Genomic DNA, 14,192 nt, shown 5'->3' with positions numbered 1-14,192 from the left:
CCCTAGAGTCCATTTTCTCACGCTGACTGCTTCAGTGACTCCATCTACCTCATTCTCTGTCGTCCCCTTCTTCTTTTGCCCTCAATCATTCCCAGCATTATTCCTAAATATATCCACACAATTGGGTGAGAATCAGTGGGATAGTTTTCTACTGTTCTGTGGTGGGTCAAATGGAGAACTTTTGAAAGGAGGCCTAAAATAAATACTGTACAATTTCATTTTAAAGGCAAGACATGCTTTTTTAAAAAAAACCGATTAGTGACTTTCTAATGCTTTGTGCTATGTGTGCAGGTGATCTCTCCCTCTCTGTATAAACTGAATTTGTTTATTGGGCTCAGCCATGGGTCTCTATATAAACCTGGGCACTTTACAGTCCCTGGGCCACATCTGGCCATTTGGCTATCCTTGCCCAGCCCATGTGAGGTCAATCAAAACTAAAAAATAAAAAATATAAACAAGTGTATGCAATACAACTGTGTAGCTTTTATTTTGAAAGCAACTGCTTTTTACATGTGTGAGTGTGGATCCTATTGGACTCTACAACAGTCTCAGTTTCTCATATGGCCCCTTGGGAAAATTAATTGCCCACCCCTGGTATAAACTATAGTTGCCAGAGTTATTATAACATGCTATGCCAAAAAACCCCATATCATTGCTTAGTGTCTGTGAATCACACCATTAAATTTCATTAAAATTATGTTCAGCTAATAACATAATATCAGCCAAATTAATATATTTTGATAGGTCATACAAATGTACTCATATGGGAATGTCTCATTTTGGACAGAGTGTAATAATTGGATTGTTTTGCATGTTACTCCAACAGGAAGATACCTGTGAAATGGAGACTGGGTGGACATGTATCTGTGGAAGGAGTGGACCAATCAAAAGACTGTGCTAAGAGCTGTAAACAACTAAACTGAAAACATTTGGACAGTGTACAAAGCAATGATTTGATTAATCAATCCACAGCTGGATGGGCTTCTATTACATATATACTAAGCGAGAAATCCTGATCATCAGATCACAATAGTGGGGATCACCTTAGCAAATACTGTACAAACAAAACAAATTACATTTAATCCGATATGGCAGCCGCAGACCAGTGACATGTTCCAAAGCATTTATCCACTTAAAAAGTGCAAACTACTGTTTTCCTAATGCTGGAGCCTGAAAAGAAATATGTAGATAGTTTGGAAATAAAGATAAGCCTAGCAAGGGCATTTCCAGAGCAGCTTTCTTCTTTTTCCCTTTGGCAGATGCTGACAACACATGCATAAAGAATGCCGACTAAAATCAGATGAATGAGCAGCAATGAATAGACCCTTCAGTACGCAGACATAGAAGTAAATAAAAAGAATTTATGGTTCTGCCTTCATGTGTCCTTTAACCACAAAGCCTGGAAGCTCAGATTTTTTTTTTTAAAAGAACTTTGAATTAGAATTATGAGCACTATCTCCAACTCATACTGGGGATTGGATTTCAAGGCCTATAACTCTTGCACTATATCTGGAGGAATGCTTAGCAGCTTCCTCAGAGCCTCTTGCAGTTACTGTCAAGAGTCAAATGTTAAAAATGGCACAAGGCAGTGTATTTGCAACACACTTGATGCTGAACCTTTCCCCCCTCTTATCCCTAAGCATATGGCAGCCCAGAGCATAACATTGCGTCATTCTATTTTTGTTCTCTTTCTCTTTAACCGTAATGATCCTTAATTTAAAAGGAAGAGAAACAACAATGCTAAATTCAGATCTTTTTGTGAATAGCTTTAAAAAGATATCCACAAGTGAAAAACAGGAGGGAGGGGAAGAATGAACATTCTGCTGCTTTTCTGTAGAGCCCCAACTTAGATATACCTGGATTGTTCTGTTAGTGTTCAGTCTCAGAGTAATGTCATTTTAATTTGATCCTAGAGGCTATTTCCATGAAATACAAAGTCAATAGATTTAATGGTATGATAAATTAAATTGGGATGGCTAGGAATTTAAGCATGAAATTCATGCTTAAATTCATATTTCTGAGATTGGATAATTTCATCCAGTCATTTCAGTTCACAGTTTCTAGAAGTTTCACTTGATGCTGGCTACCATCTTTGAACACCATGCTGGCTGCTCATAGCAGACAAATAACTGGACCAACTATGCATTCTGATTGTTCTTGTTCCTGCTGCAGAAATGCTTTGAGAAAATAAATTTCTAAACAGTTTTAGGCCACTTCCACATTCTCCAGTCTTTCAAACTCAATTTGAAGCTGCCTCGCAATTTTGCCTTCACTACCACCTGCCTTGAAATGCTGCTATGAGGGACAACTACTGAGCTCTACGAAGCCATGATTTCTCTGAGGCACTGGAAAAAAAATCTCTGTGAAATAGGAAGTAAGGTGAAAGATTTCCCCCAGTGGGAAAAAAGCCTGCCCATAAGTTCTGTAGAACTGCCATAACGCTAATATAAAGTCCAACTTTGCTGCAACTTCAAATACCCAATAGCCAATCCAGAAATAAATTAGCTCAGTCATTTAACACAGTCAATGTCAAGAGATCAAACAGTTTTGGAGCTGATTTAGAATTGCTCCAAAGACCTAACATAGACATGCTACCAGTTTTGATCAAGTATGCCTACAGTTTCTGATTTTATCATTTTCTTAAGTAAATGTCCAGAATCACACATTATTTTTTCCCCAACTCTTGTGCGCTCTAAAAGAGTAGTGGGAAACTGCATCAGACCCAAGAACCAGATTCATTCTCCTCACATCTTCTGCAGACTACATGATGTCAGCATTCAGGGTCTGAGAGGATAAAAACTCAACTTTAGCCACCAGTGATTAAGGAGATGTCTCATTCAAACCATCTGTATCTGAAATATAAATGTTTGCTTTCTCCATGGTAAATATCACTCAAGGCACATGGATGTGACCTTTAAAACAGGGAACAAAAATGACTTTCTGTCTTAATTATATCTGTATATGCAGACCAATGCCTCAACAGCCTAGAATAAATGGATTATTTCGGCACTTTGACAGTTAACATTCAGATTCAGATAAGGGATAGAGATTGCATTAGTTGCTCTTTTGGATGACCTGTGCAGGGATCTGGATAGGATAGTATGTCCTCCTTGGTCCTATTAGACTTTGGATTTTGATGCCATTGAGCATGGTATTTACCAGACTGTCTATAGCTTTTCTCAACTGGGATTTCAAAAGAGGTGGTTTCTGTGAGAGATTGTGATTAAAAAAACATATTTTTTTTTGCACTTGACACACCACAGTGCTTGCAGGGGTGGGAATTTTTACACACTGTGATTCAGCTGCTGATCTGTTGCTTTCCTGTTGTTTTAAATATTGTAAAACATGGATCGTGTAGGTTAGAAGAAAAATGGAAGTGACATTTTTGTTTTGTTTTTTGTTGTATAATTTTCATGCAGGATTCCCTGAAACCTGAAAATTATGTCAAAGGATAATGAAGTTATGAAAGGCTGGTCTATGAGAATCGGAGGCACTGTTTTATAGTGTTTCTGTTCCTTCCTCAATGTATGTTGGGGATCGAGAAGTCAGCTCAATGGTATCTGAAGGGTTGATCATTTTTCTTGTTCTTTAACATCTATATAAAACCTCTGGAAGAAGTCATCCAATGCCCTGGACTTGAGTCAGAATTGTGAAAGAGCAATAGGCTATCCAGTTGGCAGCATGATAAATAATTTAATTTTGGACCCCTTATCCAGGGGTGGGCTTCAAAAATTTTAGCAAGGGGTTCTCTGTCTGGTTGCTGGGTGGGTGTGGCCATGGTGGGCATGGCCCAGTCGGCCTCCTGCACCAAGACCAGGGGGCCCAGGCTTCGGAGGCTTTCCTTAAACCTCGGGGAGGGCGAAAACAGCCTCCCCAGGCCCTCTGGAGACCCAAACTTCTGGTAGGCCCATTTTTCGCCCTCCCTGAGCCACCACGTGCACCCTGCACTTACCTGCATCCAAAACCGCCTGCATGGAGACTCCTGGGAGGGGAGGCGTGAGGTGGGAGGGTCCAGACAGGAGTGGGATTTGGGGGTTCTCTGAACTTCACAGCATCTTAGCTAGAGGTTCTCCCAAACCCCTGCGAACCACCAGCAGCCCACCCCTGCCCTTATCAGCAAAGCTCAGGGCTGAAATAGTATCACATATGGTAGGACCATCATCTCTCATTGCTTCTCAAGCATTACATAGAGAAATCTGGAACTCAGCATTTGTTGGGTATGTAAAGAAAGAAAAGGAGAGGAGAGAATCCCCAAGCAAAATGTTGCTTGTGATTCAAAACTTTTTTTTTTTTTTTGATAATCCTTATTTAACCCTGGGTGCAACAGAATGAGAAGGAGAAGTTCAGAGGGAGTCTAGAGTTGATAGACAGTCTCCTGCATTCAAAGCCCCTCCCCAAGTCCTCAGCAATTCTATGACTGGCAGATGTTTCTCCATCAGCTGGGGAAGAGTGAGGGCAAAACAGCCAGAGGAATAAACAAATTAGTTTGCTTATTATATCCTGCACACATATAATGCTAAGGCAGTATGATCCAGCAATGATTCAGAATAGACAACAGAGATGCAGTAGCAGTGGGATAGTTTCATCCAGACTCAAAGAGAAGCATGTAGTGCTTCATTTCAGCAGTAGGGAAAAGCCCTGTGTGATATCCTGCTATAGTACGAGATTCTGTTTCTGGAGCTGGATTGGGTGGAGACATGCTGAGAAAACTACATTGAAATTTATCATGGATAAATAACTAAATAATATTTTAAAGCAAGAGTGTTTTGATTATGTTAAATATGAAAAGAATGTTTTACTGCTTCTTGATTGGATTGTTATTCTCAAGGCCCAGACCATCTGACCCTGAGTTGAAAATGAATTTGAGATGGTCTCCCATAGATTGCCTTGTAGGGAAAGATTCACGTGTGTAATGGAGAGTTTCACAATATATGCTTTCCAGGGGTAAAATCCAAATTTTTTCCCTACCGATTCCGTGGCCATGGCTTGGTGGGCGTAGCAGGGGAAGGATATTGCACAATCTCCATTCCCATTCCATTCTGGGGCCAACCAGAGGTAGTATTTGCCAGCTCTCCGAACTACTCAAAATTTCTGCTACTGGTTCTCCAGAACCTGTTAGAACCTGCTGGATTTCACCCCGATGCTTCCGTACTTAAGAAGGAAAGGAAGCAATTATTATTCATGAAACATATTAGCAAAAAGCCACACCAATATTCTCAACAAGATATTTCATACTCTTGCTCTACCCATTTATCCGGAAGTAAAAATCTCATTCTCAAAGATGCTCAGTTCTTTATATGTGCCTTTATGCACATACGTATGTGGAGTACTTGTTTTTTCTCTGAAAATGTCTACAGGGAAAGGCCATTGCCTGTCTGTTGTTATCATTAAAGGAAAAACAGACTTGTGACTTGGAGTTGTTTATTCTGATAGAGTTGTTATGCAGGGGTGGGTTTCACTTACTTTTGCTACCGGTTCGCTCGTGCGTGCACCTCGTCTGCGCATACGCATGCGCAGATTGTATTTGATGATGTCCAGTTGGGTGGGTGCTGCTGCTGCTGCTACCGGTTCATCTGAACTGGTGTGAACCATTAGCAACCCACCACTGTTGTTATGGCAAGAAAAACATTTGTACTGTAGCTAGGGTTAATGTACCAGTTGAAGTTATTCCCTCATTGGTTTGGATTTGGAAGAAGGTATCCATGGCCTGGTCACATCCTTTCCAGAGGTAGTATTCAGCAGGTTCTGATCAGTTCTAGAGAACTGGTAGTGGAAATTTTGAGTAGTTCGGAGAACCAGTGAATGCCACCTCTGACTGGCCCCGCCCCCATTTATTCTCTGTCTCCCGAGTCCCAGCTGATCGGGAGGAAATGGATGCAAAATCGGGAGGATTTTGCAGTAACCTTCCCCTGGAGTGGGGAGGGAATGGAGATTTTACAGTATCCTTCCCCTGCCACGCCCACCAAGCCATGCCCACCAAGCCATGCTGCGCCCATCAAGCCATGCCCACAGAACTGGTAGTAAAATTTTTTGAATCCCTCCAGTGATCCTGTCTTGATGACTGCACTGCATTCACTGTCAGATGACCAGAAATGTCCAGAAATTGCTAATTGATGCAAGATGCCAGATTGCTGAAAGATTCTGCACTGGTTTCCAAATACTTTTCAAGTAAAATTGAAGATCTTAACCTTTACATGACTTTCCCGAGGAGCCACTTCTCCTATGAAGAATCTCGTTGACTTTCAGAGTCCTAATGGGACACTGAAAGCAACTCTTCTGAGTTGCTTTCAGACCATGGAATGCACTCCTCCCTTCTTTAGAAAAGCTCCCTTGCCTGATCATTTTGAAGAGAAAGTTGGCATATAAACCAAATTAATAGTAGTAATGGTTTGTTTGAGTATCCAGAAGGCTTTTTTTTTTTATAATGACCCTTGCCAACTCAGCTGTCATGAAATAGGAAGAAAGGCTCGCTAACTACAGCAAACTGTAGCTAATTAAAAAATGGGAACAGTTTGTACAACAAAGGCATAAAAATGTGGATTTATTCATGGTTTGTCCTGGGATTTTTATTTTTCAGCCTGAATACTAATTGCTTAGAGTCTGAGAGAATGTGGACAGGTTATCGATGGCACTAATTACCTAGGGTGATAAATCACAAAAGGATGTAAAGGAACTTCCCAAAGGCAAAGGTAGTAGTTGGGTGAGGTGCATTAAAGTGGCAGATATAATTCAGTTTCACCAAATGTAAAGGGAAACACATTGTCACAAAAATGCATGTAGAATCTGAGCTGGAAGTCACTCTCAGGGAAAGATTCTTGGGTTTAGATTGAGAAGCTTAATGGAATAGCCTAATATGCGTTTGCTATATATATAAAAAAGACCAATTTCACACTGGGCAGTTTGAAATAAATAAATAAATAGATAAATCAGTACGCTGATGACACCCAGCTGTACATCTCCACCCCAGGCCACCCCAACGATGCCCTTGAAGTGGTGTCCCAGTGCCTGGAGGCCGTGCGGGCCTGGATGGGGAGAAACAGGCTCCGACTCAACCACTCCAAGACCGAGTGGCTGTGGCTTCCAGCGTCCCGATATAGCCAGCTGACGCCATCGCTGGCTATTGGGGGCGAATTACTCGCCCCCACGGAGAGGGCTCGCAACTTGGGCGTCCTCCTGGACACACGGCTGTCTCTAGAAGATCATTTGACGGCCGTGGCCAGGGGGGCTTTTTATCAGGTTCGCCTGATACGCCAGTTGCGCCCCTTTCTAGATCGGTACTCTCTACGCACAGTCACTCAGGCACTAGTCACTTCCCGCCTGGACTACTGCAATGCTCTCTACATGGGGCTCCCCCTGGGGTGCACCCGGAGGCTCCAGCTGGTCCAGAACACGGCCGCGCGGGGGATTATGGGGGCAACGAGGCGCTCCCATGTGACACCTCTCCTGCACGAGCTGCACTGGCTCCCGGTGGTCTTCTGGGTGCGCTTCAAGGTGTTGGTGACCACCTTTAAAGCGCTCCATGGCTTAGGGCCGGGGTACTTACGAGACCGCCTTCTGCCACCAATAGCCTCCCACCGGCCAGTACGCTCGCACAGAGTGGGCCTCCTCAGGGTGCCGTCCGCCAGACAATGTCGGCTGGCGACCCCCAGGGGGAGAGCCTTCTCTGTGACGGCGCCTACCCTCTGGAACAACCTTCCCCCAGAGTTACGGATAATAACAGACCTCCAAATTTTTCGTCGGGCCCTGAAAACTTATTTATTTCAACTAGCTGGGCTGGCTTGAGCTAAATTTTAAATTGATTTTAAATTGGGTTGTTTTAATTACGGCCAAAATATTTAATTATTTTAATACTGTTTTTAAATTTTGTATGCTCTGTTTTTACTTAGGCTGTGCACCGCCCTGAGTCCTATTGGAGAAGGGTGGTATAGAAATTTAATTAATTAATTAAATAAATAAATAAATAAATAAATAAATAAATAAATAAATGTCAATACTGCAGAGCTTTCATATAAATCTGTGATACGATTGTGCTTTGGACACCGTTCAACAATATCATTGGCTAGTGATGGAACTGGAAACCGTGCTGAAAAAAGCAACCCAAATGAATGAAAACAACGAATATTTGAATGCTAGAAATGAAGGGAACTGAGGAGCGATTTGATCGAACTGTTAAGTGTTTCCTGGGAAAAAATGGATACAGATAATTGCCCTCATTCCCCCGAAAACTGGTATCACTCTATATAAAACTGTATGGTGGGCAGAAAAGGCCAAAGGAAGTAATTGTGAACTCTGTATATGGTTAACCTATGAATGGTAGCTAGATGTTTCTTCCAGTTGTAGAAACAAATTGCTTTTTAATACCAGTGGCTGGGATGCCAAACCAACAGAATGCTTGTTTTCATGTCCTCTTACAGGCATCCCAAAAACATCTGACTGATGTCAGAAACATCTAACTGTGTGTGACAAACAATATGTTGGACTAGAGCAGTGTTTCTCAAACTTGGCAACCTTAGGGAGTGTGAACTACAATTCCCAGAATTCTGACCGGGGAATTCTGGGAGTTGAAGTCCATACCTCCTAAAGTTGCCAAGGTTGAGAAACACTGGAACACCTTTGGTCTTCTTATTCTACATTCACTTTTGCTAGTATAAATGAAGTTTCTCAGGCCCCAAATTACCACAGTTTGTCTCTGCTCCCCTCCCCCCAGGTCTTCTTTAATGAGCCATAACATCAAGACTTTCCATTCAATTATGTGTACTGATTTTGTTAAGATACAAAGAACTATTTATTATAAGCCTGCTTAAGGCTGCCCACTGAATATTTTCTTTTCCTTTTGGCTTTTGTGTCTTTGAACAATAGAACTGTTTTGAATAATAGGGATTACCCTGCTTAATGGCCTAAATTATTTTTGAAAGCAAAAGTTTACTTTTTAACATGGGGAAGTGCTGGTTGAGAAAAGGCAATGCACATGGAAGGGCTTTCATGAAATATTGAAACATTATCCCACTTGGTGTGTCTAATCAAAGAAACTCAACTGACAGTTCATGTTTGAAGAGAATGGGGGCACAGAAAAGGTCCTAGTGACTTGGAATGTGGGGAAGCTTTATTGTGCATGTAAGATTTCTGAAAAGAAGTGGTTCATTAGCCTATAATATTCTCATCCTGAAACTGTCATAAGGAAAACATCGTGGTTCTCAAGTAACTCCTGTTGATCTTGAGGGCGTTAGCTTTGAAGTGAACATTCTTATGAATGCAGACTTTGCTTGATTTCAAGGTTATGACTGAGTCGCAAAAAAACCCCCTTTCCTTGGATAAATAAGGAGTTCAACAATAGGCTGAGGCAGAACCACTTCTGTACTTACCTTCCTCCAGTGTCACTTGTGTGCCCAGATTTTTATAAAATCCCAGTACAGTTAGTTATCAACCAGGTGATTTTATGAATCATGCAGATTTCATTTTTAGTTGAATGACATATGCATATTGTGTAATCTTGCAATGAGCAAGAACATGTCTTCTGTGCCCGGGGGGAAATCTAATTAGCAACCAACCTTGTCCTTTGTCTGCAGAAATAACTTGGATTGAAAGTAACACGGATATTAATAGCTTGTTCTATTTCTTTTCCTGATCTGAATATTTGTGTTATTTTCCTGATGAAGAGAGGTGTGAAACTCAAAAACTTGCACCTTCTCTGAATTTCTAGGTAATCCAATATAAAGCATTTCACAAATTTGATCTCTGTTTCTCTAAAGCCAAATGCTTTCCAGGCATTCTTCCTGGACAGAGTGTTATCTTGCATCAATCTATTTAAACTTCCTGAGATAAAGCCTGCATCCTAACCCATCAAAGGAAAAACAACATCGACTCTCACTTTAGAAACTGACCACCTCAGCAAAAATTTCTGGGAACGCAGGAGAACATGCTTCACAGAAGACAGACAGTCCTCTTCCTGTTAACAGAATTCATGCTTATGCATCAGTTTGATGTAGACAGGTGTGTTTTTCTTTCTGTGAAATGGCATTGGCTTACAAATAAACAGAAGGACCAGCTGATCGCGTTGCTTTTACTGGACATTTACAGAAAGTTTTCAAGTGAGAAAGACCTCCTTGTTTGAAGCACAAGCATAAGCCAAGTGAAGAAAGATTCTTTTTTTAAAAAAAATGTGCTTGGCTACATTTATTGGGAACAACAGACCTCAGGCAGAGTGGGAAACACTTACTAAAGTATTCTGTCTGTTGAAGGTTGTTTTTATTTTTTATTTTAAAAAAAGCTTCTAGCCAAGAAAAAAAAAAACATCTCCTGGCCTTTGTAGTGGTTTCATTGCTAAAGGGAAGAAAGTAATTGGGAAAGGAGTAATCTTGGGGAATCCTGAATGCTAGTAATGTAAGTAGATTAATAGTAAGGATCCTTTCCCTCAAAGAGCAAAAGGAATCTATTTTACAGAGACAGTTTACCGTTAATTGAAAAAAAAAAACCCTCATATAACCTAAGGGTATTAATATAAGCCTATTATACCAATAGGCTTACACCAGTGGGTATTAATACTGACTGAGAGTAAATTCAGTGATAAGCACAAATATCAAATACCCTGTTGCAGTTTGCAAGTTTTTAATGAAACATTCGAGTTTCACAAACTACTTATGAAAGTCATCATAAATTATTACAGGCAGCAGTGATCATTTGACACCTTCTATACTGGGCCCTATTTGTCTTTTTTTTTTTTTGCATATTCATCGTCCAGCTATTTTAACTCAAAATGGATTTCTTTCCTGGCCTTAGTTTTTCTTTCCTGGTTCTGCAACTATTTCAGTCTTAGAGTAGATAAGTTTAGATAGTTAAAAATAGCTGAAGCAGACAGATGTTTTTTATATTGGATTTTGAACATTTACTGTTATATCCAAATGAAAGCTTTTACAAGATAAAAAGAAGGGGTGCATAAAGAGGTAGGTGTATGTGTGTGTGTGTGTGTGTGTGCGCGTATATCTATCTATCTACCTATCTATCATCTATCATCTATCATCTATCATCTATCTATCTATCAATCATCTATCAATCATTTATCAATCATCTACCATCTATCATCTATCTATCCATCGGGTGAAATCTAAATTTTTTTGCTACCGGTTCTGTGGGCGTGGCTTAGTGGGCGGAGCTTGTGGTAAGGTGACTGGGTGGGCGTGGCCAAGTCAATGTCACTTCTTTCCCCTTTTTTAACCTACAAAACACAACATAACACAACTGGCTCACCCACAATGTAAAAGCAGCTGTGCTAAACCCAAAATAGCCCCGCAACAAGCAGGAACCTCACACAGCCATAAAAAGCCCCAAAAAACAACTTTCACACTTTACACACACACACAACACAACACAACAGGCTCACCCACAATGTAAAAGCAGCTGTGCTAGACCCAAAATGGCCCCTGCAACAAGCAGGAACCTCATACAGCCACAAAAAACCAACTTTCACACTTTACACACACAAAATTCCACATACAGCTTTGTGAGATTTTGTGTGTTTGTGTAGTTGTGTAGTTATTGTGTAATAAAATTATTATTATTATTATTATTATTATTATTATTATTATTATTATTATTAAACTTTAAATGGCTAGGTCTAAAAAAAGAACAACTAAAAAACCCCCCAATTAACTATTTTTTTTAAAGCTCCCAAAGGGGGAGAAAACTTACCCAATAGAACAGGGATCTCCAACCTTGGCAACTTTAAGACTTGTGGACTTCAACTCCCAGAATTCCTCAGCCAGCTTTGCTGGGAGTTGAAGTCCACAAGTCTTAAAGTTGCAGATAGAGCTGCTCACTGATGAGCTTGGTTGCAGGCAGGGAGATTCAGTTGCTTTCTGATGCAATGGATTGCAGGTATTACAGCGTTGCGACCAGCAGCTAAGGTAAGCAAGCTGGAGGCTGGGGGGCGGGGGGTGGAGGAGAAAAAAAGAAACTTTTTTTCTTTTACGTGGCTCTGGCGATCCAAGCTGAGTTGCCTGATTAGCAGGCAACTCAGCTGGGATAGTCAGAACTTGGCTGGTCAGAGCCATTTAAAAGGAAAAAAAGGCTCTGATGATCACGCGGCTCAGCTGGGCATGTTGGGCAGGGGCAGGGATTTTTGCTACCGGTTCTCCGAACTGCCCGCCGCCATCGCTACCTACTCGCCCAAGCTGGTCCGAACCGGGAGCATATCACTATCTATCTATCTATCTATCTATCTATCTATCTATCTATCTATCATCTATCATCTATCATCTTATCATCTATCAATCATCTATCATCTATCATCTATCTATCTATCAATCATCTATCATCTATCTATCTATCATCTATCATCTATCAATCATCTATCTATCTATTATCTATCATCTATCATCTTATCATCTATCTATCATCTATCTATCAATCATCAATATCTATCTATCAATCATCTATCATCTATCATCTATCTATCTATCTATCTATCTATCATCTATCATCTATCAATCATCTATCATCTATCTATCATCTAATCTATCTATCTATCTATCTATCTATCATCTATCTATCTATCAATCATCTATCATCTATCTATCTATCTATCATCTATCTATCATCTATCTATCTATTATCTATCATCTATCATCTTATCATCTATCTATCTATCATCTATCTATCAATCATCAATATCTATCTATCAATCATCTATCATCTATCATCTATCTATCTATCTATCTATCTATCTATCTATCTATCTATCTATCTTGTAATGCAAAAAAAAAAAAGCAAAAATATTGGATCCTCAGGTGCAAATGTGCAGGCAGTAACATCCAGTGTAAAAATAATCCTGGAGGTCCAAGAAATGCATGTACATGCTTAACTTGCCACTTACTGGTATGCATTCAGAGCACAACATTGTCCCAATGGCATCATATCTAGAAATTAATTCTTCACAGAATTATAAGATACTTGCTGTGATTCCCAAGACAGCAATCAATGTTCCTTCTTCCTGCTCACAATGGCTGAGACAGGAGGGAACGAGGAGTGGGTGCTTCCCTAGGTTCTTTCAAAGTCTGAAAACACTGCAAATACATTGAGAAGCAGTTTGAATGAAGGATATCTCCACCCCAGGGCTTTGTGCCAGTTTGGAACAAGTTCTGGAGCTGTCCGATCACACAGTGTTGGCTGGTTTTGATGGAGGAGTCAATTTTTTTCTACTTTGTTTCATTTTATGGGAAACTGAAGCCAACACTGTTCATTGTAACGCTGTGACTCTGTGGAGTTTGTGCGCTGTTAATTTTCCCATGGCTGGGAATTTTTAAAGACCTCCCCTGGATCAGAATTCTCTCTCCTCTGACATATGGAATCAATGTCATATGTTGGATTTTCTCTGCATTGTTATCTGCTCCTCATCCTTTTCTGGTTGCAAAACTCATTTCAGGTTTAGAGGCCTTTAAATACAATAGAAAAGTTATTGCAACTTGTTTGGATGTCTCTTTTCTTTTCTTCTTTCAAATAAGCCTCCCAATCTAGTAATATGTATGGGAAGAAGCACCAGCCATTCATTTCATTCTCCTTTCAGACGTCTACTGATTTTCATGAAGTCTTGTGACTCTGTCTATAGATATGCATTGAATGAATACCCCCCCTCCTTTTTTTTTTTTTTTTTGCAGTTTCCTTTTGGCCAACTACAAGAAGTACTGATTTCCAGAGTTTCAAAAACGAAAATGATCACTGCTTTCTGAAGGACTGAAGAGTGGAAATGCTATGACATGCAAATAACCTGAATCTTGAAATAAATGAAACCAAGAGGATGCAAGTGTGTCTATTTCTCTCATATATATTTTTTTAAAAATGAGAAATATCTTTTCTAACTTAGGTAATTTATTTTTAGGGTTTTTTTTAGTGCACTTCTTAAATTTAGAATCTGGGTATGCAGTTTAATGTATAAGGGATAAGAACAATTCCTGCTGGTAACAGTAACACAGAGTAAATGGAAACTATTGAGCATCACATTTCGTTTGAAGAAAAATTAGGCCAGCTAAGCAACAAAAAATCTGGCACCAATGATGAACGTTAAACTTGGCTTGTGCTAAATGGAGAAATTCCCAACATGGGAAAATAGAAGAGCCATCTGAAGAATAATCTTAGCTGTAAAAAAATCCTTATGTTGCAGCCAAAAGCAGAAAGTTTCTTGATGTTCATGGTTCCTGCTT

The 14,192-nt window shown here is 40.1% G+C and overlaps 1 long non-coding RNA gene across 1 annotated transcript in view; it reads left to right on the top strand.

Annotated features, from left to right (window-relative positions):
- LOC148115476 (uncharacterized) overlaps positions 1 to 13,788 on the top strand; it is a 46,742-nt gene extending 32,954 nt beyond the window's left edge. Inside the window, exon 2 of the long non-coding RNA XR_015731954.1 lies at positions 13,650 to 13,788. This is a non-coding gene — a long non-coding RNA (uncharacterized LOC148115476). The remainder of the gene's footprint in view (positions 1 to 13,649) is intronic.
- The last annotated feature ends 404 nt before the right edge of the window (positions 13,789 to 14,192 follow it).

This window comes from Pantherophis guttatus, chromosome 2 (genome assembly GCF_059756535.1).
Source record: "Pantherophis guttatus breed Tessera chromosome 2, ASM5975653v1, whole genome shotgun sequence".
NCBI classification, from domain to species: Eukaryota; Metazoa; Chordata; class Lepidosauria; order Squamata; family Colubridae; genus Pantherophis; species Pantherophis guttatus.
This window is presented reverse-complemented; position numbering and strand designations above follow the sequence as displayed.